This window comes from Sus scrofa, chromosome 14 (genome assembly GCF_000003025.6).
Source record: "Sus scrofa isolate TJ Tabasco breed Duroc chromosome 14, Sscrofa11.1, whole genome shotgun sequence".
Lineage (NCBI taxonomy): Eukaryota > Metazoa > Chordata > Mammalia > Artiodactyla > Suidae > Sus > Sus scrofa.
This window is the reverse complement of record NC_010456.5, coordinates 14,779,727-14,806,588: the sequence shown is the minus strand read 5'-3', so window position 1 is coordinate 14,806,588 and position 26,862 is coordinate 14,779,727. Positions and strand designations below refer to the sequence as shown.

The 26,862-nt window shown below is 48.4% G+C and overlaps 1 long non-coding RNA gene across 2 annotated transcripts; it reads left to right on the top strand.

Annotated features, from left to right (window-relative positions):
• Positions 1 to 25,646, top strand: LOC102167906. 2 transcript variants are annotated; one of them, XR_002338652.1, is made up of 4 exons: positions 1 to 394; positions 1,040 to 1,137; positions 3,126 to 3,272; positions 20,192 to 21,345. It is a non-coding gene; the product is annotated as an uncharacterized LOC102167906 (long non-coding RNA). The 2 variants fall into 2 exon arrangements; XR_299396.3 differs by lacking the exon at positions 20,192 to 21,345 and adding an exon at positions 25,464 to 25,646 and having other exon boundaries at positions 3 to 394.

Here is a 26,862-nt window from a genome sequence, read left to right as displayed (position 1 = left end):
CTCAGGCTGCCTTCTGGCTAGGCTTCTCTCTGCGGCTGCGCAGCCTCAAAACGCCCCGCGGGGGGCGGGAGCGGGAAGCCCCACTTGTCTTCCCCACAACCCCCAGCCTCCCTCAAGTCACTCCCTCCTGCGATGACAATGAGGACCAGCTCCTGAGCTCTCTCCCTTGGTCAGGGCTTAGGTCTTGCCACTCTACCGCCAGCTTTTCCTGCCATGTAGCCTCCACCTGGACGAAGTCGCTTCCCGCTCCCCCGGCTTCCAGATGCACAGCGAGCTCTCTTGCTGCCGGCACCCCCCGCCTCATTCGGCTCAGTCTTCTGCAAAACCCAGCGCCCTGCCTCTGCCTGCGCAGCCTGCCCTTGGGGGCCCGGCTTCTCCCACTCCTTCCTTATTAGTGAGTAAAAAGAAAAGGAATTCCTTTTGCCATTTATCCTTGGAACAGCCTGAGAAAGGAGTTGAAGGACATGCTACGAAGTGTGAAAAAAACAAGGCCCGAGCTGGCCAAGCGGGCCAAGTGGATATTTTAATCATGTGGAACAGCGCCCTTTTCATGGAAAATTTTCTACTCCAACACCTGTGGCTATTAAAGGAACCCTCACTCTTTTCTACCCTGGGGTCCCAGGGGTCGTCCTCCAGCCCAGTGCTTCCAGCTGGAGTAATTATTCCTACCTCCCTTCCCCTCCACCCGCCTCCACCCTCCTCCACCCTGGCGAGCCCAGCCCAAAGCCCCTCAGGCTGCCGAGGGTGCCAGGGGGCAGTTCTGTCCCTTCGGGGAAGAATAACTGGCCAGACCAGGATTCCCCTCCCCCACGGGGGCTTCTGGAATGAGGCCTGACCCTGTCCTCCTCTGGTCCCCTCCACCCGCTTCCTGTTTCTTCCTTGTGCAGACTCAGTCCCCACGGGACCCTGGAGGGAGTTCAGGGCCTTCCATTCCCTGAAGTGCTCTGCGCACCTCTTAAGGACAACAAGGACCCTAGGTGACATGGCCCAACTCTCTTTTGAGTTCTTGTCCTGACGCATGCCCTGCTTTGTTTTCCAGGTTATATGTGCTGACTTTGGTGCAGAAGATATGCATGTGCTTAGAGGTTCAGTATCGCTTTCTCCCCCTGGCTTCTTTGGGAAAAGAGATCCAGAGAGGTGAGAAAATTTTCCTAAAGTTACACAGCACTCAGTAAGGATAAGGAAGGGCTAGAACAGACTGGAAGCCAAGCTTCCCAAGGGAGCTGCCTCAACTCTCTCCACTTTCTCACTTGCTCCATGGTCCACTTCCACCTTGCCTTCCCCATCAGGCCACTGGAACAGCGTTAAGATCACAGTGACTTCAGTGTCACTAAGTCCAATGTCCATTTTCTCTTTTCGTCTTGACCTCTCAGCAGAGTTTGACTTTGTTGATGATTTCCTCTTCCACCTTGAAGTTCTCTCTTTCTTTGCTTCCAAAGCGCTTTGTTTTCCTCTCTCTGCTCCGGTCACTTCTTAGTCTCTGTTGCCGGAAACTGTCCCTCCAGCTGATAAAGTTGGCGCCCCCTCAGGACTCAGGTCGAGGTTTTCTTCCCACTGTGCAGTCTTGTCCAGACCCACAGTTTCTACCACCAACCAGTGTCTCCAGCCCTGACCCCTTCTTTATGCCCTGACTGCCTCCTAACTGATGTCGTTTGGGTGCCTCAGGGACACTGCAAACCTGACTTGTCTAAAACTGAACCCATGATCTTTCCAAGTCTCCCGAGTTATACGGCCCTTCTGGGCACCCTTGAGCAAAGCAGCATCTTGTCCATCTCCCAAACCTAGTCCCCTTTGTGCTCTGAAACTCCGTGAATAGGGCCAACCAAACAGTGTTGTGGGCTAGAAATCTAGGACTCTTTTTTTTTTTTTTGTCTTTTTAGGACCACACTTGCGGCACATGGAGGTTCCAAGCCCTAGGGGTCACATTGAAGCTGTGGCCTATACCACAGCCACAGCAACGCCAGATCTGAGCCAGGTCTGCGACCTACACCACAGGTCATGGCAACGCCAGATCCTTAACCCACTGAGTGAGGCCAGGGATGGAACCTGCAACCTCATGGTTCCTAGTCGGATTTGTTTCTGTGTGCCACAACGGGAACTCCTAGGACTCATTTTTGATACCTCTTTCTCTCTCTCCCACACCATATGCAATCCATCAAGTGGTCCACCACCTTGAACAAGCCACCATCTAGAGGCTACTCTACGGTAGCCTCCTGCTATCCGGCCACAGTCCAGCATTAGAACAAGAGATAGAGGGCAGTTAGTGCAGAAAGGGGAACAAGAGGCAGTTGTGGACTGACTCTTGAGATGATGGCATTCTAGCACACATTCTACAATTTGGATTGTTTTTCTGCAAGAAGATAATTCTGTGAAATTACATCAAGTTAAGAATGCCAGCTGTGGTAGCAAGTGCACCCTCATTTCAGCCATGTAACATCAATTGTGCTAAATTGCTTGATATAGAAAGTGGCTTCAGGTGTGTAGTTGTTGGCCTCTTATACCCGTGGCTTTGAATTCCTGTAAGGCCATTAATACATGTGGTAGCAACTTAAAAATTTGAAAATAATACCCAGGTCAATGAAAAGAAACTAGGGACTTTCAAAATAATTAAAATTCCCCTTGATAATTATTCAGAGATGAAACTGAGTACCAGAAGGTGGGACTCACACCTAATTTATCATCGTGTCGCCCATAGTAACCCAAAGTGCTAGCATGCAATAATTCCCTATAAATGTTTTGAATAAATAAATGTGTGCCATCTAAAAATATGAGACTTCACCCTTTATTCATTAGTTAAGTCCTAAAAAATACTAAGCATAATTCAATGACACAGGAAGCGCTAAAGATTACCCAATTTCTAACTTTCTTCATTGCTCCCCCTCTCTGTCAGTTTAGTATTTGCTAGAATAGCACCTTTATTGATGACCCAGGCAGGGCAGGCAGAAGCCAGGTGGCTATAGTTGTGGGGTTTCTGGGAGGGGGAGCTGGCTGACCGTCACTTTTCTGGTGCCTGGGGTCTCAGTTTGAAGATTCCAAGCATTTTTCAGGGTGAGCTTATTAAAAGGCTTCAGGTCCCACTCCAAGGAGGAAAAGTAAGTTGGGGACCCCTTGTCTCCATGTTGCAGAAGAGTAAAGCAAGACCTAAAGAAGAGATGTGATTTACAAAGAACACCTGGAGAATTGGTAGCACAGCCAGAACCAGAGCTCGAATCTCCAGGTTCTTCCTCTAAGGATCTATCCACTGTAACAACTTGCCTCCTGGGATGGCTTGGGTGAGTCTCCCCAATGACAGGGGCCTTCCTGTAATTGAAATCAGTTTTAAGTCATCAAAGCAATATTGAAACAGAACAGAGTTGGAGAACTCACACCTCCCAGTTTTAAAACTTACTCCAAACTTACAGTATTCAAACCAGTGTGGTATTGGTATAAGGATAAATATATAGACGGATGGAATAGAATTTAACTGAAATAACCCAGAAATAAACTCATACATCCATGGCCAACTGATTTTCAGCAAGGGTGCCAAGACCAGTCAATGGGGGAAAGAATTGTCTCTTCAACAAATGGTACTGGGACAACTGCATATCTATATGCCAAAAAATGTAGTTGGACCCCTTCCTCATGCCATATGCAGTAATTAAGTCAAAATGGATCAACAAACTATATATAAGAGTTTTATAAACTGTAAAACTCAGTGGAAAAGATAGGGATAAATCATCATAAACTTGGACTTGGCAATGTTTTCTTAGCATGAGTGGCAAAAGAAAAATAGATGAGTTTGGGAGTTCCCATCATGGCTCAGTGGTAACAAACCTAGTATCTGTGAGGATGTAGGTTCGATTCCTGGTCTCGCTTAGTGAATTAAAGGATCCGGCGTTGCTGTGAGCTGTGTTGTAGATTGCAGCCACGGCTCAGATCTGGTGTTGCTGTGGCTGTGGTGTAGATTGCAGCCACGGCTCAGATCTGGTGTTGCTGTGGCTGTGGTGTAGGCTGGCAGCTGTAGCTCTATTAGACCCCTACCCTGGGAACTTCCATATGCCACGGGTGTGCCACCCCCCAAAAAAAGGACAAAGGTCTAAATAGACATTTCTCCAAAGAAGGTATACAAATGGCCAAGAAAGCACATGAAAAACTGCTCGACATCATTAGAACTTAGGGAAATGCAAATAAGAGCACAATGAGGTACCACTTCACACCTACTAGAATGGCAGTAATGATAATTTAAAAAAACTCTGAAAGTAACAAGTGTTGAAGAGGTGGAGAAATTGGATCCACTATATATCGCTAGTGAGAATGTTAAGTGGTTCAGCTGCTGTGGAAGATAGTATGGTGGTTTCTCAAAAAATTAAACATAGAATTGCCACGTGATTCACTTCTAGGTATATGCCCAAAATATAGAAAACAGGTGTGGGAACACTTACACGTGAATGTTCCCAGCAGCATATTCGTAATAGCTAAAAGGTAGGAACAGCCCAAATGTTCATCAGCAGATGAATGAATAAACAAATGTGAGTATACATACAGCTGAATATTATTCACTCATAAAAAAGGAATAAAGTGGAGTTCCCGTCGTGGCGCAGTGGTTAACGAATCCGACTAGGAACCATGAGGTTGCGGGTTCGGTCCCTGGCCTTGCTCAGTGGGTTGACGATCCGGCGTTGCCGTGAGCTGTGGTGTAGGTTGCAGACGTGGCTCGGATCCCGTGTTGCTGTGGCTCTGGTGTAGGCCGGTGGCTACAGCTCCGATTCGACCCCTAGCCTGGGAACCTCCATATGCCGCGGGAGCGGCCCAAGAAATAGCAAAAAGACAAAAAAAAAAAAACAAAGGAATAAAGTACTGATACATACTTCAATGTAGATGAACCTTGAGAACGTTATGCTAGGTGAAACAGGCCAGGCACAAAAGATCACATACTGTAAGATTACATTTATTTTGTATTTTAATTTTTTTTTCTTTTTACGTCCACACTCTTGGCATATGGAAGTTCCCCAGCTAGGGGCTGAATTGGAGCAACAACAGCTTACACCGAAGCCACAGCAGCTGCAGATCTGAGCCGCAGGTCATGGCGACACCAGGTCTTTAACCCACTGAGTGAGGCCAGGGATCAAACTTGCATCTTCAGGGACACTATGTGGGGTTCTTAACCCCCTGAGTTACAAGGGAAACTCTTATGATTCCATTTATATGAAATATCCAGAATAGGCAAATCTAGAGAGACAGAAAGCAGGTTGCCAGGGGCTTAGGCAAGGGGGGATGGGGAGTGCCTACTTAATGGGTATGGGGTTTTCTCTTCGGGTGAAAATGTTTTTAAACTTGATAGTGGTGATCACTGTGGTTGTACAGCATTGTGAATGTACTAAATGTTACTGAATATACACCTTAAAATGGTTAATTTTAGGTTATGTGAATTTGACCTCAATTTTTGTTTTAAAAAAGAGTTAATTCACTCAGAGAATCGTTAAGAAAGGAAAATATTTAAGCCTGCTGTGTGCTTCTTATGGAGCAAATAACCATGTGACTGACAACTTTTCACATTCTAGCCAGTGTGGGAAAAAAGAAAAAACAACCCACATCTATTTTCTGGAGCATGCAGAGTTGCAAAACATGTGTACTGAATAAAGTGAAATTATGAATTGATGGAACCCAAGAGGCCAATCTACCTAGCTGGCTGAGATTTTCCCTTCTAACCAGATGTGTCCCTGCCTCCAAGCGGCATTGTCCCCTTTCCCACCTGGCCACATCTATTTTTCCCCTTTTGCAAAAGTTCAGCCTTCCCATGGGATCCTGGGCTGGGGGATAGGGTGGGATGAGGAGTGGGGCATATTCTAGGAGACTGAGCTTCCACATGCAGCAGGTTGGTTGTGATAAGAGAGAGAGCATTCTTGGCAGCTGATGGAGGATCCCTTAGAAGCCCAGGGGTAAGAGGCTGAAGCATTTGGTTGAAGAGACCCTTAGAACAAAGCCTGGTACCAGATCTGACCTCAAGCCCATCACCAGCCAGGTGCACATGGAGCTCAGGAATCAGAAGTAGAAATATCTGTGATAACGGTGGCAGGCAGCAGGTAACCATTGGATGGACTAGCCTGATAGATGATAAAGGAATCGGGGTCCTGGCGTGAGCTGAGTGATTCAGGATAGGATGGTGAGCAGAATGAGGAGGCTGGACCTGAGAGAAAGCAGTACTGGGGATGCCTGGAGGGACCTCAAGAAGTCATACCTAGCCATCTGGTCCGCTCTGAGTAAACAAGGTTGATGACTCCTCACCTAAATGGTCCAATCCAATGAACTACCACGTTTATAGGATTCTTCTGCACTGGTTCCCACAAGTGACCCTCAGATATCTCCCTTCTGGCTTCTGTGAGCACTCTGTCTCTGCCTTTGGGTCCCGACTGCATTCTGCGATCGACGTTTATGGACGTAATTAAATCTCTTACTGACGCTAATCCGCTTTTGGTCAGATGAATCTGACTAATCTTTGTTTTCTCCACAAAGCCTAATATAGTCCTTTATTCTGAGAGGGTACTGATGAGGTGTCTATTGTGTGGGTGACTACTGGGGACAGGTTTTGTCTGCCAGCAGGCTTTCACTGGGAGAGCATGACATGAACTTCACATGGGTCTGGTGGGGTGTCAAACACGGAGGTCTCAGGGATGGCCCAGGGATGACCTGGCTAGTCCAGTTCTAACTGTTTACTCCTCTCCACATTGTGATTGATTCAGATGTGTGATCAGAGCAGAACCATCAGAATCCCCTCATGGGAGGTGACTCGTGGACTCTGGAAAAGTCTTTCTTTCTGTAGGACCATGAACTGCTAGGCTGGAGCCTAGAGGGCCCCCTAAGTTCTTACCATGTTGAGAGCCGTTTGTGGGAATCAAGACAATTGATTGAGGATCAATCAATTGTGTATGGAGAGAGGCTCGCAGCCCTTGATGATTGCTTGACTCCTCAGCCTTGCCTGAAGTCATTATGGCTCTGGATGCCCACCTAGAGGGCCCATCTAGGTTTGAGTTTTGGGTTTTTGTTGTTTGTACCCAAGAGTCCTGACTAATCATGACTGGATCATTATTGAGAACACCCTATTCTGAACCTCACTTGGCAGTCGAAGGAATCTTAGGCAGATTTTAGGGGGAACAGTAGGAACTTGGTATGAGGTAGTCCTGTGGTTGCCTCAACTTTCAGAAGTTAACTGAAAGCTAGGGCACTTGGGGGAACCACGGAATGCTTAGGAACTTGGACTTGCCAATAAACAAAATGCCTGGGTGGTTGTGATGAAATTAGCCCTGGCAGCTGGTGGGGGGTGGGGGTGGCAGAGTGTGGGGGCTGAGGTAGAGATGGTGAGAGTGAGAAGACTGAACCATCAGGAGGCTAAAGGCCAAAGATACTGGGAATTCAGGCCAGTTGGCTGCAGAACCAAGAAAAGCATGGCTGAAATGAGGAGAAATTAGGCCATGTGCATTTGTCTCTCCCACCCTCCATCCACCCATCGTGTATGCCAGGTGCTGTGTCACCTGCTGAGGTTATGAGGGTGAATACAGTGACACTGCCCCAGCCCTCTTGGACTTCCTGTCTGGGAGAGAAGACAGATCACTAAAGTACGGAGGACTCTGTAGCATGGAGCAGGGAACAGGGAACCACACCTAACGTGGTCAGGGGTTGGGAAGGCTTTATTGAAGAAGCTTATCTTCAGTCTATTTAAATTTATGCAGCTATGAAATCCTTGGATGTGGGAATCATACTTTCATTTATTTCTTGTTAAAACAAATGGAGCAGGGAGGGCAGCCCAGCTATAAGCACACTGTAGGGTCATGAGTAGGTCATGTGCCTGACATACAGAGGACACTGAGTAAGTCATAGCTATTACTTATCATTTCTTGATTTAGCAGAGAAGGGACACCAGTCAGTGGTTTCCTTGTCAGTAGTTTCGCCTGCTCTTCTGTTTGTGGACTGAACGGTTGGGGATGTGGATTAGCAAATGTTTGTGAAAGCGGACATCTTCCGCTTGGTCCAGTCCCTTCAGTTCTGCTGTGCTCAGTGAAGGTACGCTAATTGAGTGGCCACCCACCCTTGTTGCTGATAAATTATTTTAAAAGCAAAGTCTTTCTCTTGGTATTTGGAAACATATCTTCGAGTCTATGTAAACAGTTCTGTGACCACTTTTTTTTTTTTTTTTTTTTGATAGCAAACCATGCATGGTGGTCAAGGGCTACATATTTGCAGCCTAATTAAACAAATCCAATAGACATTGATTGGATGCTAACTATGTGCCAAGGCTGAGCTGGGCGCTAAAGATAGAGAGATGGAAGGAGATGATGGCAGAGGAGAGAGAAAATGCGGTCGTTACAATCTGAGGTGGTTTCAGGGGAGAGGAGGTGGGCTTCTCAAGAGTTGTAGAAGGAGGAAGGAGCAGTGACTTCTTCCTGGGGAAGGATGAGGGATAGCAGTAGGAACTCGGAGTCGGGAGGTATAACATTTAAGGATGTGACTGTCACCAAGGGGGTGAGGCCATTGCATGCTGGGAGCTCTGTGGGTGGAAGCCTGGAGACGCCAGGGTGTTCTGTAGCTCCCACTCAGACTCTGTGGGGAGGAAGGTGGAGAAAAAGGCTGGAGAGGCAGGTGGGGGTGGATGCTTCGTAAGGGGCCTGGACTCTGCCGGTAAGGAACCGTGAAAGGTGTTGGTCAGGATCTGAAGTGATCAGAGTGGCGTTTCTGGAAAGGTCCTCAGACAACAACGTGAAGGGTGGACTGGACAGGGCAAGCGGGGGCTGCAGACCAGCCTGGGGGGATTGAAATAGCTCAGATGAGGCACAGTGGTAGGCTGTACCAGAGCTGTAGCTGAGGGAAACTTTGGGTGTAAAATCAACAGGATGTGGCAAAAGAGGCAAGAGGGCATGGAGGATGACTCGCAGGCTTTGAATTCAGTGACCTGGATACTGCAGAGGGTGCAGGAATGGGGCAGGGTGGAGGAAGAACCTAGACTGACTTTCCTGGTCTGGCCTCACCAAACTCTGATTCTCTGGGGGCAGAAAGGTGGGTCCTGGGCAGGTCATAGGAGTGTGGGTGATCTGGACAGGCAGTGGTCTCAGCAGGGAAGCCCACTCTCCTGAAAGAGCATGTGGAGTCATATTTGGAAGGAAACAAACCATCTAGGGGCTGGAGGAGTGGCCAGACCCTTACACAAATGCCTCAGGGAGCAGCATGAGTTTTCCAAAGCTGCACGTGTTTTCCCAGTGGGCTTGTGTGGGCTTCGGACACAGTGGGAATGAATGTAGGTGCACTTTCAGAAATGGAGGAAGTGGAGTTCCCGCTGCAGCACAGTAGGGTAAGAATCCAACTGTAGCGGCTCAGGTCCCTGCGGAGGTGCAGATTCCACCTCTGGCCTGGGACAGTGGGTTAAAGGATCGAGAGTTGCCACAGCTGCAGCATAGGTCTTGGCTGCAGCTCGGTTTCAGTCTCTGGCCCAGGGACTTACATATGCTGTGGGGGTAGCCCTAAAATGACAGAAGGGAGGGAGGGAGGAAGGGAGGAAGGAGAAAGGGAAGGGAAAAAAGAAATGAAGGAGAATCTGTTAGTCTCATTTTCTTATCTACTTTCCCTCTCTAAATGAAGTCAAGTAAAAAAAAAAAAAAAAAAAAAAAAAAAAAAACAACTGCGGTTTCAAATGTGTAGAACAAAGCAGTGGGTTTGTGTATTCAAAGGGCTTCTGTTCCCTGAGATCTAAAAAAGATTGTAAACTCTCCATTTAAACCTTGTTCTCTATGCGGTTTTCCTTCAAAACTAAATAATAAACATCACCAGCCAGGTTAATTCAACCCACTTCAGCTCAAAGCTGAAGATGGGCCATTCTGGCAGCTTCTTGTCTCACCTGAGTCTCAGTTAAGTTCCTGAGATCTGACCCTTCTTATCACTAGTATCACACTTTGATTTTTGTTTTCCACTTAGTTGGATAACACAATGAAGGAAAATATGCTAATAGAAGACAAATGATCTCATTAACATGCACTATTAAACTCAGTGATGGTGACATGGCCCAGAGCCGTCTGTTTGTATCTGGGCAGCATCATCATGTGAAAGTTCAAAAAGTAGTTTCAAGAAATGTCATCCAGAGATCCGAGATAGGCCTATAATAATGAGTTCCTAAGTGTTTATGTTTGAAAGTATGGGCTATATGAGGGTTGCATGTTTAAAATTGAGGACTACCTGGCTTTAATTTACAGATTTATTTTTGTAAAACTTTTTTTTTTCCTATTTCTTCACTTAAAAATTATGTGGAGAATATCCAAGGCTCTTTTTTTTTTATGCCATGTGTGCAATTTATATGAAATGTCTACTCTACCGTGATCCCCTGTGGGAAGGGGAAGGAAAAACAGGAGGGATTGGAAGTGACACGCAGGGAGACCTGGTCACCCATCAGCCATGTCGTCTCCGGTGAAGGTTGAGGTGCTACAGGTACTAAATAAAGTGTTTTCTGGTGGAACCTGAATGGGGGGGGGGGTCTCCTGTCTCAGGGGCATCTGGCAGAGTGCAGGCAGGGGGCCTGAAGCGTGACGCTGACCATGAGGATAAAGAGCAGTTGGCAAAGAGAACCGTCAGACCCACACCAGCACCCACCTCTGCCTCGATCCCAGAATGCAGGGGTCTTGTGCTGTTCCTGAGATGGGAGCTGCAGAAACCTTCTCCCCCCATTCACCATGGTGAAGACACCCCCACCCCGGACTTAAGCCCCTCGTGCACGTAGAACTTCCAGTGGGTCCTGCAGTGACCCAGCCAAGAGGTCACCATGCATTTGAGGAAAATACATCAAAGAGAAACCAAGACAAACATAAAAGGAAACTGAACGTAACACAATTTGAAGAGCAGAAGAAAACTTAAGATAATTAATTAAAATAATTGTAATTAATATATTCCGATGATGACTTTGCCTTAATGAAATAAGACTAGAAGTTATGAAAAAGCAATAATCCAGAAACAGGAAAGATCTCTTGGAAATTAAAATACAGCAGAAGAAAAGGATTTTGTAGGAGGGTGTAAAGATAAAGTTGAAGATATCTTCCCAAAAGTAGAACAAAAGATAAACAGAAAATAGGGAGTTCCCGTCATGGCTCAGCAGTAATGAATCCAACTAGTATCCATGAGGATGCAGGTTTAATCCCTGGCCTCTCTCAGAGGGTTAAGGATCTGTGTTGCTGTGAGCTGTGGTATAGGTCGCAGATGCAGCTTGGATCTGGAGTTGCCATGGCTATGGTATAGGCTGGCAGCTGAGGCTCCAAATCAACCCCTAGCCTGGAAACCTCCATATGCCACGGATGTGGCCCTGAAAAGGAAAAAAAAAAAGAAAATAAGATATGAGACATTTAGATTATTTAGGATGTCTAATATCCAATTAATACATGTTCTAGAAGGAAGGAATAGAGAAAATGGGAAAGGATAGAAATTAACCAAGAAATAATACACGATTGTCTCCCCGAATTAAAGGAAATAATGTTTCCAGATTGACAGTCTGTTGATTGATTGTCCAAAATAATGAATGAAGAGACATATTAAATATCACAGGTACAGAGAGAAGTTCCTTAGAGCTCCTAGAGAAAAGAGCAAGACAAGGTCCCATACAAAGATTATGGAGTTGGAATGGTGTCTTGAGAGATCTGACAGCATCTATAAACTAGAAGAAGGAGCAGTCCTTCAAAAATACTTTTACAATTCTTTTAAAAGAGGTTTCTAATCTAGAATTCAATACCTTACCAAATGAAAAATACTCTTTCTTGAGAAGGTACCAAAGCAGGTGCTCTAGCAAGACAAGGGAGTAAACCAAGAAAGTGGAGGCCACAAGATCTAGGAAACAGGGTTCCAGCAGTATTTTTACTGTCAGAATAATCATCAATTATTATTTTATTCAAATATTGTAGTTATATTGGCAGGATGAGAGAGAAAAAGGAAAAGGGGGAGCAGTGTAAAGTTACTGAGCTCTCATTTGCCATAGGAAGAAGCCATTAGATGATGTCTAAAACTGATAAACAAAAACATGGCAACATCAGTACATTATTCAGAAACAGGCAAATGTCAGAAGCAGCACCAGGGGTTGACAGTGCTTTGGCTGCCTCTGGAGCAGAAGTGGGGTGGGGAAGGGAGTGGACAAGAATGGGAAGATGGATAGGGAGGCGTTGGACTGCTGGAAACCAGTTTTGTTGTTAAACATTCTCTTTTACTACTAATTGATTTAAAATTAAAAATTTGATTTAAATAAAATTAGTAAAAACTGCACATATTACTTTTAAAAAATTTTTTTAAATTCTGAGAGAGTCAAGTTCGAAGAGTCATGTTTACATGTGGGCAATGAACACAGTCAAGTGACAGTCCTGGGGGCGTGGAGAGAAGTGTTGGACTTCCATTTCTGCATAACCCTTGGTTTTTCTGGCTGCTGCAAGCCCCAGGCTTGGGAACCCGAGACTCCAGTAGCTGTCACTGTCGTAGCTTCTAGGAGGCAGGGCGGGAGAGACACTTTCACCAACGTGCTAGGTGGGGAGAGAGGTAGACGTCCTCTATTTGCCACACCCAGAGCCCCCCCACCCCACCTCCACCGCCCCCCCCTCGTGTCCCCAGCGCTCTGGGCACTCTCACCCCCTCAGCCTCCTACCCCCTGCACCTTGTCTGCCCGCCCCCATCGTCTGAGGTGCCCTCCCCCAGCCCCACTGGCGGCCACCCCTCCTCCGGCTGCTGCCTGCGGCCACTGGAATCCCTGTCGCCCGGACTCAGCTGACAGCGGACAGACAATGGTATTTCCCATCAGCCTGGGTATCAGGAGCCGGCCTTATCCAGCGGTGTTTTTCTATTAGTCTAACACCCCATTGTCCACCCCTTATCACTGAAATGTTGATGTCATGCCTGGCTTGGAAGTGCTTTCTGCATCTCCGCTTGGGACAGCTTCGCTTTAATTGGGGGAGGGGGAGGGGTGGAGAGGCCCATTTATCACAATTCTCATGAGAATTCACCCCTCTCCTCTGCTCTGGGGCTGCTGAGGGCGCCACGGTGGGGTGATTCCCAGTCACCGTTCCTGGCCTTTCTCTCAGGCTCAGAAGCTGAAGTGCTGGGGAGGGTGGAGGATGCTGAGGTGCCTTGCCCCGGAGGGCTTTGGGCTGTGGGCTTTTGGAGAACTGCAGTCCCCTTGGCAAGCTCTGGGTGGGGAGGGCCCATGCTCTTCCTTCTGTGAATCTCCTGCCGCCTCTGGAGGCTCCACCAGAGCCTGTTCTTGGGGGGCACTGGGTAATTCTACATGGGATAAAACCAGAGGGTGGTCCAGTCTGAGGGACCCACCTTCACTTCTCTTCCATCCTACCCCCAACTCCCCCTTGCTAAATTGCGCCAGCTTCTAAGGAAAGTCCTAAAAATATGATCTGTGCTCTCCCCGCATGCTCAGTCCTTCCAGATTGGTTTTTTTTTCCTTTCTTTTTTTTTTCTATTTTTTTTGGCTGATCCCACAACATGTGGAAGTTTCTGGGCCAGGGAGGGAACCCACACCACAGCAGTGACCCACACTGCTTCAGAGACATGCTGGATCCTTAACCTGATGTGCCACAGGAGAAATTGGCTTCCTGGATTCTGTTCATTCTTAGTGGAGGTCTGAGCACAGGAGACTGTGTGTGCGTGTGGGGTGGGGGAGGGGTGTTGCAGCTACTGTAGTTATAAAGCCCCTCAGAGAGTCTGGTTAAGAAAGAAAGTGCGCCCCTGCAGTTTGCTGGGTGGAATTACTTAACCTTTCCAAGACGCAGCTTCTTCATCCATTAAACAAGTCCAGTAAGGGGGCTTCTCAAGGGATGGTCCTGAGGCCAGAATTGAAACAATTAAGATGCTCGGCTGAGTGTGTGGCTTATAGTCACATGCAGTAAATGGTGGCTGCTGTGCCTGTAGCTGTTTATGGCTTTGGCATGAAACCTGGTCTGGGGAGTTGGTGAGCAGGGCAGAGGAGAGGGGCTAGTAAGGGTCAGAGGTCATCCTGCTGGCCTCCTCCTTGAAGAGCTGGGGCGAGGAGGAGGTGGGTGCAGTGGGCTAGGCCTACTGTGTTTGGTTGCCAGAGGGAAGGTGACACCATGGGGCCTCAGGTTCTGACCTCAACTTTGAGTAGAAAATCAGTGCACACTGTAAGCATTTGGAGACTTCTGTTCTCTTTGGAGTCAAAACGTAATACAGTGGGTTTTTTTGAAGGGCTCCTGGGTAAATTTAATTTGAAACATAGTTGGCAAGCTCCCTTTGAAGGTAGTTCTTTTCTGTGCAGAGTGGCCTTGTGAACCCACCTTTATACACACAAACCCCACAGACGGGTACTGCTCCTGCAAGAGGTGAGGGGCTGGAGGCCATTCCATCCATCCTCCCCCCCCTCCCCAGGGCTCTGGAACCCTAGGCTGATAGTAAGCACAGACCCTAAAGGTCAGGGTCCACATGGGAACCCCACGCCATTAGGTTCGCACCAGGCCCTGTGAGCTGGCAGGCAGTCTCCATGCCTGAGGGTGCCGGGCTCAAACAGAGCTTGAAGGCAACCCTGGGTCTTCTGAGTCCACATCCAGGCCTTTTCCAGGACATCAAGTGGCAGCAGATAAAGTGCTTGGCTTTGTCTCTTAAACACACATTCCAGGGACAGAAAGAAACTTAGAAAACAGAGGCGGGGACTGTCTGCTTTGTCATTGTGTTTGCTGGGTGATCTTCGTTCAAGGGGTCTTGCCACATTCTCTGGCATCCCTGGGGATCTTGGCCCAGAGGCCAGGGCTAAGGGGCCGAAGGGGTCTAGAAGTCCAGCAGAGGGGTACACTTCCTTGACCCCAGCTCCAGGCCACATGGGATCTGCCGCCTTCCTGATGGGATCTTCTTTGGGATATTCCACAGGTTGAATACTACAATGAGACAGAGGCAGAAATAAAGTGTCCTGTGGATAGGAGATGGTGTTTTCCAGGGCAGCTTTAAGCAAAGTAAATTCTCCGCCCCCTAGGTCTCAAATCCACCAGTGATCTGAGCCCCATCTGCAACCTACACCACAGCTCGTAGCAATGCTAGATCCTTAACCCACTGATCGAGGCCAGGTATAGAACTGGAGTCCTCATGGATACTAGTTGGGTTCATTTCCACTGAGCCACAGTGGGAACTCCTCATCTGTCCCACTGTAAGTTGCAGATATTTCCAGGTGGGCCACACCTCAGTCACAAACACCTTAGAGCAAGTGAGGAGCTTGCATGCATTCTTCTGAGACTGCAAGGTGCCCTGGAAACAGACTCAGGGCAGACGGGCCAGTCCAAGAGGAAAGGGGCAAGGAAACAGAAGACAAGTGTTGCTGCTCATTTTGTCTAGGTTTTTCTTCTTCTTTTTTTTTTTCCATGGGTTGGGACCTCGCTTCCTTTCCAGTTTCATATTTGGAACACATGTTCCTTCGGTTCCTTTGGTCCAAGGCAGCATTTCCTGGGTCACTTTGCGTAACCAAGCACTTAGGCTCCTTAAGCTTTGATGATCTCAGAGCGTAATTTTTGAGAGGTTAGAGGGCTAGGCTGGGTTTCTTGGAAGATTCTTACAGACACTGAAGTGCCTCCTCCCTGCCCAGGTAAACAATGGAGTTTAAAGCGTTATCAGAGCTTTACAGATACCGAGTTAGCACACAATGCTCAGCTCGTCCCTTTCTCCTTTCTGTCTTCTGCCTCTGTCCTTGGCCTTTCACCTTTCGCCTTTCACCTTTCTCCTTTCTCTTGTGTGATCTGCAAGTTTGCATGTGAAATACAAGTAGTCTGTGGCCTGGGATGAAGAAGTTGTGTATTCTTCCTTGACAGGCACCCCCACCCCAATTTCTTTCTCTTTCTCACAGAACCCTAAATAGCACATCCTGTGCTTTATAATGATCATGTGTTCATTTCTTGTCATTACCTCTCAGTCGAGAGCCCCATCAGGTCTCATGTGTCCCCACATTTCAGCCCAGGGCTGGCACATAGGTGTTCAGAAAACATGGGCCAAGTGAATGAATGAGCTGGTGAAGGGGTGCTGTGCAGAGAGCAGTAATTGTGGGGGATGGATGGACTGTGCCCTCAACGTCCAAGGCAGGTTTTGTGGAGGACAAGCCAAAGGGCTTGATTTCAAGCAGGACGGCCACATGGGTTAGTGATGGCAAGGCCACCCCACACCTCAGCCTCCTGGAACAGGATCCAGAAGTGATGTTGGAGACAGAGGACGGAGCAGGAAGCGGAGGTTCGGGATAGATGCTTGTCCAGGGTCAGGCTCGGGGAGAGGAGCAGATGCCTCCAGGCTCTTCCTGACGATGGCTCCGCACTGTCTCTCAGCTCCGCGCCTCCCCTGGCTCTGCAAGGAAGCGATGGCGAGAGTGTCACACTTCAGGGTGACCAGGTCAGAAAGCCCAGGCGCCTGCACAATGCCTGCACCCTGTGTGAACGGCAGCACCAGGCTGCTTCTCAGGAGGAAAGCAGAGTGGGAAGTGGTGTGTGCAGAACAGTAGATGCGCGCGCACGCGCACACACACACACACACACACACACACACTGCGTGCACAGGCTCCCAAAGTCACACACACACACACACACACACACACACACACACACACACACACACACACACACTGCGTGCACAGGCTCCCAAAGTCCCCTCTGATGTCCGAAGCTGAAGGAAGCCATGGAACCATGCGGCTACTGCCCAAGCCTTCTTGGTGGAGCATCTGCTGCTCTGGTCACCAGAGACCCTTCATGGCCGCTCCTGAGGTCGGAGGTCATGGGGAGGAAACAAAGCATCGCTGAAGCCACTTTCAGGGAAGATGAGGAATCAGCCATTTAGTTGAGCCCCTACTTGTACCTGCAGCAAACAGCCCTGGAGGGACCTGGGCTTTTAACAGCCCACCCTGCACAGCCCTTGTGCTCAGGACGATTAGGAACTCCTGGGGAGGGTGGGGTTTGCCTGGGCCTGAGTCTAGGGCAGCGTCTGATCCCTGGACAGAGGCCCGCCAGTTCGGCGCTTCTGGTGGGTCTGTCTCAGTGAGGCCTTCCTCCCCGCTTCCTCACCCTCTTCCTCTCCCCTGCGGGCTCCTCCCTGGCGCTGGCTCCAGGGGGGAGGGGGTCTGCTGCCTGTGTGCCGCCCCTTTATCTTGTCTCCCCGTTTCCACTTCTATCAGCCACTATCTAGCGCCATCCCACCCGGGCGCGGGCAGGGCAGGAAGCTGCCCTGACTCTCCTCTTTACTCTCCATCCTCTTCCTTCTCCAGAGACAAAAGCACAAACAGCCTGTTAACAGATCTGCCATTTCCCTGGCTCCTTGACTTCATTTCCCACTCATTTTCTCACAGCCCCCACTTTCCACCGCAGGCGCAGGACTGTCCCCTCCCAGAGCCGCCTGCTCCCTCTTATCCTCCCTGAGATCAGCCTGGCCCCAAGTGACCGACTAGACTAGCCGTCTGCAGGGATGGGACGAGTCGGCACTCCAGTCTGCCTCATGGACCACATGCATGGCTGTGGCTCCGATTGTAGCCACAGGAGGATTTTTTTTCTTTTTTGTTTTTTGGGTCAGAGAGGATCATACATCCATTTATTATGTCACCATTCACTCAGATATTCACTGCGTACTTCCAACGCTGCTGCTGGACACCCAGAGAGGGCACCATGCAACCTCTGACCTCAAGTAGCCTGTCACTCATGGGGGTGGGGAGGTTGCTGGACTGAGTTAAAGTGCTCCACCCAGAGTCACCAAGTGCAACCAAGAGCTCGGAGAGCTCAGAGGCGGGTATGGGCACTAAGCTCTGGGGTTGTTGCCTCGCTGTGTCCTTGTCCTCGTGGCAAACCCTTGGGCAGCTGTGATTATTATCTCCAGTTTGCAGAAGAAAGACTGAGGCTTAGACAGCTGAGTCATGGCTAATGCATCCTACAGCTGGGGTCACAGCTAGAGCCCCATTTGTCTTGAAGACCTTGCTCAGTGTCCCTTCCGGCTTTATCCAGCCTTTCACACCTTGGTCTTCAGCGAGCACTGGTGAGAGAGTGAGCGCTGGAGAAATTACTGGCTCAAGATATTTAATTGCTTCAAGTCTCAGTTTTCCCCATCTGCAAAAGGGGTGATAACAGTACCTAGCTCCTGGGTTTATTGTGGGTTTTAAAGGGATGATGTGTATAGGGTGCTGATCACAGGGGCTGGCACAGGGTTCTATACTTGGTAAATATTAGCCATGAATATTTTTGTAATTTTCATTGTTAGTACAGAAAAGGTACCAGGGGAGGTGCTTTTGCAGGAGACATGGGTCTTGGAAGTGGACTGTCAGGTATAAATTTTGCAGTTCCAGTTGTAGGTTAAGGAGTTCCAGTTGTAGGTTAAGGATCTGGCATTTCTGTGGGCTGTGGTGTAGGTCGATGATGCGGCTTGGATCTTGAGTTGCTGTGGCTGTGGCATAGGCCAGCAGCTGCAGCTCTGATTTGACCCCTAGCCTGGGAATTTCCATATGCCGCAGGTGCAGCCCTAAAAAAAAAAAAAAAAAAAAAAAAAAAAAATTGTATCTGTTTTCCAAGGACAGTGCAGCATTTGCACTGGGCATGATCATCTCAGACTGAGAGGATCTGGATGGACAGAGCCCCAGAGTTTGTCTTTCCATTTTCTCTCAAGTTTGCCCTGAGTCTCCCTGGTGTTCAAACAACCTGTTAATTTCAGACACCCAGGTCCTTCAAAAGCCTGAGCCCCCTCTCTTGTGTTTACCAAGCTTCATTTTTCCCCTTTTAAAAAATATTGTGGTAAAATATACCTAACCTGAAATTTACAATTTTAACCATGTTAATGTGTACAGTTCAGTGGCATGAAGTACAATTCCCACCGCTGTACAGCCATCCCCACCATCCGTCTCTGGAGCTTTATCATCATCACAAACTGCAAGTCTGTCACTGTGAAATAAGAACCCCTGCTCCCTCCAGCCCACCAGCCCCCAGCCCTCTCCTTTCTGTCTCTATGAAGCTGACTCCTCTAGGTGCCTCTGTGAGTGGAATCATACAGCATTTGTCCTTTTGTGACTGGCTTCCTTCACTCAGCACAGTGTCCTCAAGGTTCTTCCATGTGGTTGTCTGTGTCAGAATTCCCTTCCTCTTTAAGACTGAATAATATCCCACGGTATGGAGATGCCATGTTTGGTTTATCTGTTCGTATGTCAGTGAGCACTTGGGTTGTTTTCATGAGCTTCTGTGACTCATGTTGCTCTGAACATGGTGCACAGATATCTGTTGCTGGATCAGGTGGTAATTCTGTGTTTCACGTATTGAGGAACCACCATACTGGTTTCCATTGTGGCTGCACTGTTATACACTCTCCCAGCAAAGCACAAGGGTCTCCACTTCTCCACATCGTTGCCAACTGCTTCAGGAATCAGCTTATTCTTTATGGGTGGGGGTGAAAATGTGATGGTTGGGAAGGTCAAGGCCTCCAGTACCCTTTACAGCCATCCTGGGCTGGCCCCGGGAACCAGCCAGTCTAAATCTGCTCCTTGGTTCCTTCAGCAGCCTGAGCAGCCCCTGCCCCTCGGCCAGTACTGCTGGATGCTGACATGGGGTTTCCTCCTGCTTGCTCCTGAGGTGCCCCCCACCCCACACCAGAGGGGGCACAGACAGGACAGGGGGACGCCACTCCCTTTCTCAAGGAGGGTGAGTTATTGAGGGAACGCTGGCTCCCTGAGGAGCTAAATCATCCCCTGACTCAGACAGCAGCCCTTTGCCCCACGGGGAGCATCACTCATCCCGGCACCCGCGGGACCAGGCTCTGTGTCAGGGGAAAGCATGGCTCCCCGTCCCCTCACCCGCAAACTCATTAATCATCCCCATTAGAATTTCGGCTCCTCAGATTAGACATGGAACAGCTGGCTGAGCCAGGGCTCCCGAGGGCGCCAGCAGTTTGTTCTGGGAGGCAGGAGGGGATGCCTTAGGGACAGGGGACCCCAGATGCCAGGACTCTGCCCAACCTTCCTCCAGGCCAGCAATTCCCCCACAGCTGGTCCCTGTGAGGCAGGAGGACCTCAGGCCCAGGGTCCCCCAAGGACGTGAATGGCTGGGGGAGGGGAAGTGGGGAGTCCAGTAGTGGGCAATGGCCACATGGCCCGTTTGTGGCTCTGGTCCCAGCTCAATGTTTCTTGGATAAATGTTGTAAATCTCTGCCCTAAAGTAACATGGGTCTCTCCATCCCCAACTTCCTCATCCATAAGGTGGAAGAAAGCCCGGACCATCGATATGGCTCCTTCTGGCTCTGTCTACAACATTAACATTCAATGCTCCCTGTAGATTGGCCACAAGTCAAAGTCCGCTGGTGCTGAGGTTTGCTTGGCTGTTTCAGTTGGAGTGGTGGATTGGGTTGACTGTTCTGGAATCTCTCTAAACCGTGAACATATCACCAGACGAATGAACAATGGTTTTAAAGAAGCAACCTGATCTGTAGTCTTAGAGTGGCACAGCTGGGTTCACAGACAGTTAGGTCATTTTCCTGACTGGGGGGGTGTATGTTGTGCCTGCTTAGTGGACCCTGAATTCCCTACAAGAGGCGGAGCCTAGCGTTGGCACCACTGCTAACTAGGAGATTGAAAGCAATGCTGCCCCAGCACACCTCACCGACAGCTGGGTGGTCACGGGCAAGGATGGAGGATCCCCACATAACAGTCTTGACCATGGCTGCAGGTGATCTCATCACAAATTCTGGTTGACCGGTCCCCCGATGTGAGCTGAGGGCCCTTACATCTGCTACAGAGTTGAAATAGCACACATCCATTCTTTGCACTGGGTAAATAAGATCTACCACTGGGTGGAGGATTGTGAGCTGATGGAGGAAAAGATGCCGCATTAGGAACCAGAACAAGGGAGTGCGCACCTCGCAGCACCACCAATCAGCTGGTGCTCACCTCGCAGCACCACCAATCAACTCGGCAGACAGAGTGGATAGAGGGGGGTTCTCCTCTGCCCAGCCTCCCCCCATGAAGCCTTGTGTCACCCACCACACCGCATGCTTAGCCAATCACTGATGTCGACCCTCCGATACAGTGGCCAGTACATGTTACCAGTAGGGCCCTCTGGTAGGGTCCTTTCCTGGGGTGTATACAGGCTGTGGGGAGACAGAAGTTCTTACTGAGGTTGCTGAATGTACATTAGACATCTAGAGCTGTGACTGTCATAAAAAAGCATGAAATGCTGCCATTTGCAGCAACACGGTTAAGAACCTGACCTAGAGATTATCATACTAGGTGGAGCAGGTCGGACAAAGACGAATATCACGTGATACCATTTGTATGGGAATCTAAAACAGATGATACTAATGAACTTGTATATGTAACAGAAATAGAACCACAGACTTAGAAGACAAACTTATGGTTACCAAAGGGGAAAGGGGGAGGGAGGGATACCTTAGGAGTTTGGGATGAACATTAACACACTACTGTATGTATAACCAACAAGGAACTACTGTATAATGCAGGGAACTATACTCAGTGTTTCCTAATAACCTGTAAGAGAAAAGAATCCGAAAAGGAACACACACACACACATACGCATAAATGTATAACTTAATCACTTTGCTGTATACCTGAAATTAATACAACATTGTAAATCAACTATACCTCAATTTAAAAAAAGAAGTCTAGGAGTTCCTTTTGTGGCCCGGTGGATTAAGAACCTGACATAGTCTCTGTGATGATTCGGGGTTTGATCCCAGGCCTTGCTCAGTGGGTTAAGGATCTGGCATTGCTGTGAGCTGAGGCATAGGTCACAGATGTGATTTGGATCCATTGTTGCTGTGGCTCTAGTGTAGACCAGCCGCTGCAGCTCTGATTCCACCCCTAGCCCAGGAACTTCCATGTGCCATGGTGTGGCCTTAAAAAGAAAAAAAAAAAAAATCTTCAGAGCTGTTGTTAATCCCTTTCCCCCTCTGTGTGGAGGAAGTCTACCAGCTGTTGCTACAATGTGGTGTGATGGAGGAGAGAGTGAGCCAGCAGCTTTGAGAGCATCCTATGAGTCTCAGGGCTTAGCGGTGTCTGATGTCCCAAATATTTCACTGTTATTTAACCAGGCCTGAGTTGGATTTTGGTCACTTCCACTGAAGGAATTGCAATACAGAAGGCCACATCACCTCTAGGGCCTCACTGACTCATTAATTCATTAAAATAAAGATACTGATATAGGTGATTGCAAAAACTTTCCCAGCTCTGTGATTCAACTTCTGCTACAAGAAGCAAGAAATGTGGTCCAGTTTCCTTAGAAAGCTTACAACATTTTTTGTTTGTTTGTTTTGGGGCCACACCCAAGGCATATGGAGGTTCCCAAGCTAGAGGTCCAGTTGGAGCTACAGTTGCTGGCCTACGCCAGAGCCACAGCAACGCCAGATCTGAGCCACGTCTTCGACCTATACCACAGCTCACAGCAACTACAGATCCTTAACCCACTGAGCTAGGTTAGGGATCAAACCTGCAACCTCATGGATGCTAGTTGGATTTATTTCCACTGTGCCACGATGGGAACTCCAGAAAGCTTACAACAATTTAAGGATGTTAAAAAATATATAAAAATTAAAGAAGAAAGAAACCTTGCAATAAACCTACAAACTAGGCTTTTCCCTCCTCAAAATCCTGATATTCACTCCTCAGGCAAGAAGGCTAGGGTATAGACAGTGGTTGGGTGCTTATCCTCTGTCAGGAACTACAAATAGATATATTTTCTCATTTCCTTTTTTTTTTTTCTTTTTAAGGCTGCACCCCTAGCATATGAAGGTTCACAGGCTAGGGGTCTAGTCAGAGCTGTAGCTGCTGGCCTACGCCACAGCCACAGCAACGCAAGATCCCAGCCGCATCTGCGACCTACACTATAACTCATGGCAATGCCGTATCTTCAACCCACTGAACGAGGCCAGGGATCAAACCCACGTCCTCATGGGTGCTAGTTGGGTTTGTTACTGCTGAGCCACAAAGGGAACTCCTTTTCTTATTTACTTTTCACCAGCTCTTTGAGAGAAGTGTTAGCCCCCTGCCTGTGTTTCACAGATGAGGAACCCAAGGCTCATGAAATTATATAACTTGCCCAAGACCACAGGGTTAGTGAGACAGGGGATTTGAATCCAGATCTGTATGACTCAGCCCTGGCTTCTCTTCTTTGTCACAAATAATCCCACCAGAATTTTTATGTTAGTCAGAAGTAGGCGCCCACGGCACTGGCCTGATTCTGGAGGCAGAAGTCTGACAGGCTCTGCCAACACTGAGTTCGTCTTCAGCCATTCTCCAGGCTATGCAGTCCAAAAATGTTACGTTTTTTTTAGTCTCCGAAGCAATTCTTAAGCAGCTGAGTTCTTTTTGAACTGGCTTTTGAAGATCCGTCTCCCATCTGCTGGCTGACAGTTTCTATCATGTCTTAAGACCCTGCCTGGACTCAAGCTTCAAACTTGGGTGGGACGTGGCAGGAGTTTAAAAACTCTGGGGAGAAGGACAGCAGCCCCCTCTGAGGGTTGTGCACCAGACCTCCAACAAGACCCTAAGGAGGACAGGGAGTGGTCCCAATCCTAACAGCCGTGAGTGCTCACGGAGCCTCTGCTGTGTTCCAGGCGCTTTGGATAGCTTGGCTGGTCCTTACAATCATTCTGAAAGAGTCTCGCCCCCACTTCACAGGTGACAAAGTACAGGCTCAACGAAGTGAAATAACTTGCTTGGATGCTAAACGCTTCCAAAGTGCATGTTCGTTCTGACACCATCAGAGGTGCCAGGAGATGCCTGGGGATTCCTGCGTAGGTGAAGATTACCCCTTGCCCAAGGCAGAGCCAGGCTTCACCATCTGGAGCAGGCGAGTCAGGCAGGGGCGGGGTCTGTGCCTCTGTGGGTGGGAGATCTGGAACACAACTAAGGCCTCTCCTTGTCCACTGATGTCTCCTGCTTCCTTGTGGCTTTGACCACCATCAGTCATGTCAATACAATACCTGGAACATACGAAGGAGCCACTGCTTTGGGGGAATGTGCTCAGAGCATAGATGCCTTTTGGTTCCTCACAGCCAGAGGGTATAAAGTCCTTCAGGTCTCAGAGTTTGGTCTGGACCCAGTTGTTCACCTTTGGGACATGGAGCCAGAAAGACCCTTCGGTCCCTCCACCAGCCTCCTGTGGAGCTATCCAAGGTCCTGCAAGTGTTCTGACCTGTGCTCCCTGTAATCAACTGACCCTCCGCCTTTCTATCTGTGTCCTTGGCCTTCTGGCCTTCCCTGAATTTGGACCCCACCAAAGTTTGTCCATCTGATTTTTAGGACTATCCCCTTTCACTCATTTTCTAGGTTCTGCTGACCTTAGCTCACTGACCTCCCCGCCAGTCCAGGGCCCCCTCTTAGCTACCGTTGTCCATGCTGATAATCAACTGACCCAACTGTCCAGCACTGCATGCCACTCTGTCTCCCACCTCCTCCCAGAGCTACTGGTTTCTTGAATGGTTGTTCCTTGGAATCTGGTTGACTTCTAAGAGACACCCAATTTACTGATTTTGTTCATTCTTCTTTCTTGACCCTGTAACCAGCCACGTATGAAATGTTTCCTGGCATTAGAGCAGTGAGAATAGTCTCATTCAGTAAAGTCCATGCCTTGAGGAGGCCTGCAGCTCTGTCCTGTCATGTGGTTACATTTATTCTATGTATCTTGAAACAGCAAATTGATTCTTTCAAGAGAATTAATTAGGAAGCAAGCTTCCGTTAAAATGTGCCATTCTGCTCTCTTGAGAGCCGGAGCTCTGGTGTTCTGGTCTCAGCATTGCTCCTGACCATCTGTGTGACCTTGGGCAAGGCACATAAACCAGGCAGCCCTTTGTATCTCCTGTCGTTCATTTGCTTTCTTGTCAAACTTTTACTCACCATGCATCATGCCCCAGGCACTAGGCTAGGTGCTGGGGATGCTCCAAGGAGAAAGATGCCGTTTCTGTCTTCAAGGAACTTACAGTCTAATCTGGGAGACCAATATGCATATGGTTAAAATAAGGTAATGTAATAAATCATTCCAACGAGAGGAACAATGTGCCGAGGGTACACAGATGCCAGATCTGCCCTTGCTGTTCCCTCTGCGTGGTAGGCTTTTCTCTCAGACACGTGCATGACTCACATCCTCACTTTTGCAGATCTTTGGTCAATGTTATGTTATCAGAGAGACCTTCCCTGACCACCCTATTTGAAATAGGAACCCCACCCCTGGCCTGCCACCTCCCTGTGTCTCTCTTCTGCTTTTTTTTTTTTTCCCATAGGATTTATTATCCCCTGGCAGGAAATAATCCCCCAGCTGTGAGTTGGAGGATTCAGCTAATAATCCCAGTAGTGGGTTGAATGGTGTCCCCAAAATATACATTTATGTCCTCGCTCCAGAACATGCAAATGTGACCTTATTTGGAAAAAAGGGTCTTAAGATGTACTTAAGGATCTTAAGAGGAAGTCATCCTAGATTTCCGCTGGGTAAACTAAACTTAATGACAACCATCCTTTCAAGAGATGGAAGAGGAAACACAGACACACAGAGGAGAAGACAGAAGCAGAGATTGGAGCAATGCAGACACCAGCCAAGGAAGGATTCTCTCCTAGAGACTTCAGGGAGCATAATCCTGCCAACACCTTGACTTTAGACTTCCGGCCTCCACAACCCTAAGAGAATAAATTTCTGTTGTTTTAAGCCACCAAGTTTGTGATCATTTGTTATGGCAGCCTCAGCATATGATGCAATCTCTGTATATCCTATGGTCATCTTCAGGCCAAACCATCTGAAACCTGAATCAGAGTTATGGCTGTGAGATTGTCATTTAAAAATGCCAACATTTTCAAAGACTCTCATCAGCGGTATTTGTGGAAGTAGACACAACTTGGGAAGAACATCAGGTGTTGTCGGTCCTTTCCTATGCACAGTGCTGGGCACACATATAGAGCAAGGGGTGCTCTCTTGCTGTTTCCAGAATAAGGAAGATGCATGATCATCTGGCCCCAGTGGGGAGATGAAAACCACCAGCCTTGCTAGAAAAAAGGTAATAAAAGTGACACATTTTAATTATAACATGACTTGTAACAAAAAAGAAATGAACAAGGACCCAAATTTCTGCAAGTAAACAGTTATAGAATGTGTACTACAGCTGCACTGTGGAAAGGCCATGTAAACATCTCTGTTCTACTTCGGATGTGTGAGGACAGTATATGAGCCCGTCCAGTGTATCACTGGAGTTTATTAGAAACATACACTACTGCTGAATGTCCCCACAGAGGCACGTAAATCCTCTGAAAAGACCTCTAGGGACACAGTTCAGCTGATGGCACTGATTACACTGGGGAGGAGGCAGGATTGAGAAGTGTTCAAGGGGATTTTCACTTCATCTGCTTGTCTCAATCTTTTTACAATGACTTGAGCCATTAAGTTCTTTTATTTAAAGATTTATCATTGTATTGCGCTTATGATACAAGGATAATCAATTTAACATGTGAATAAAAATATTTTTTAAACAAACAAATAGAGAAGAAAGGAGCCCAGCTGAGAGTGTGTCACCGCGATTACTGGCTTTGTAGCCAGCTTCGAGGTGGATGGCGGAGGAGTGGTGGAGTGGGATCTGTGGTTCTCTGAGGCTCCAGCTTATAAACGGATGCTTCTACTGCGAGTTCTTGTCTGCTTCCTCGTCATCCTGATGGGGCCTTGACGTGAAATCTGTGAACAGACGCAGCCCTAGAACCTTGTGTTCCAGACACAGAGCGCTGACCTGGCAGACCCTGAGACGTGTCCCTTTAACACCACTCCCGCAGCCCGGAGGCAGGGCCTTCGGTGCCCTCCTCCAGCCTGTCGGTGAGGATCAGCCAGCCACAGCCCCACCCGGCCCACCCCACCTCCTCGGCCAACCAGGTTCAGAGTGGAA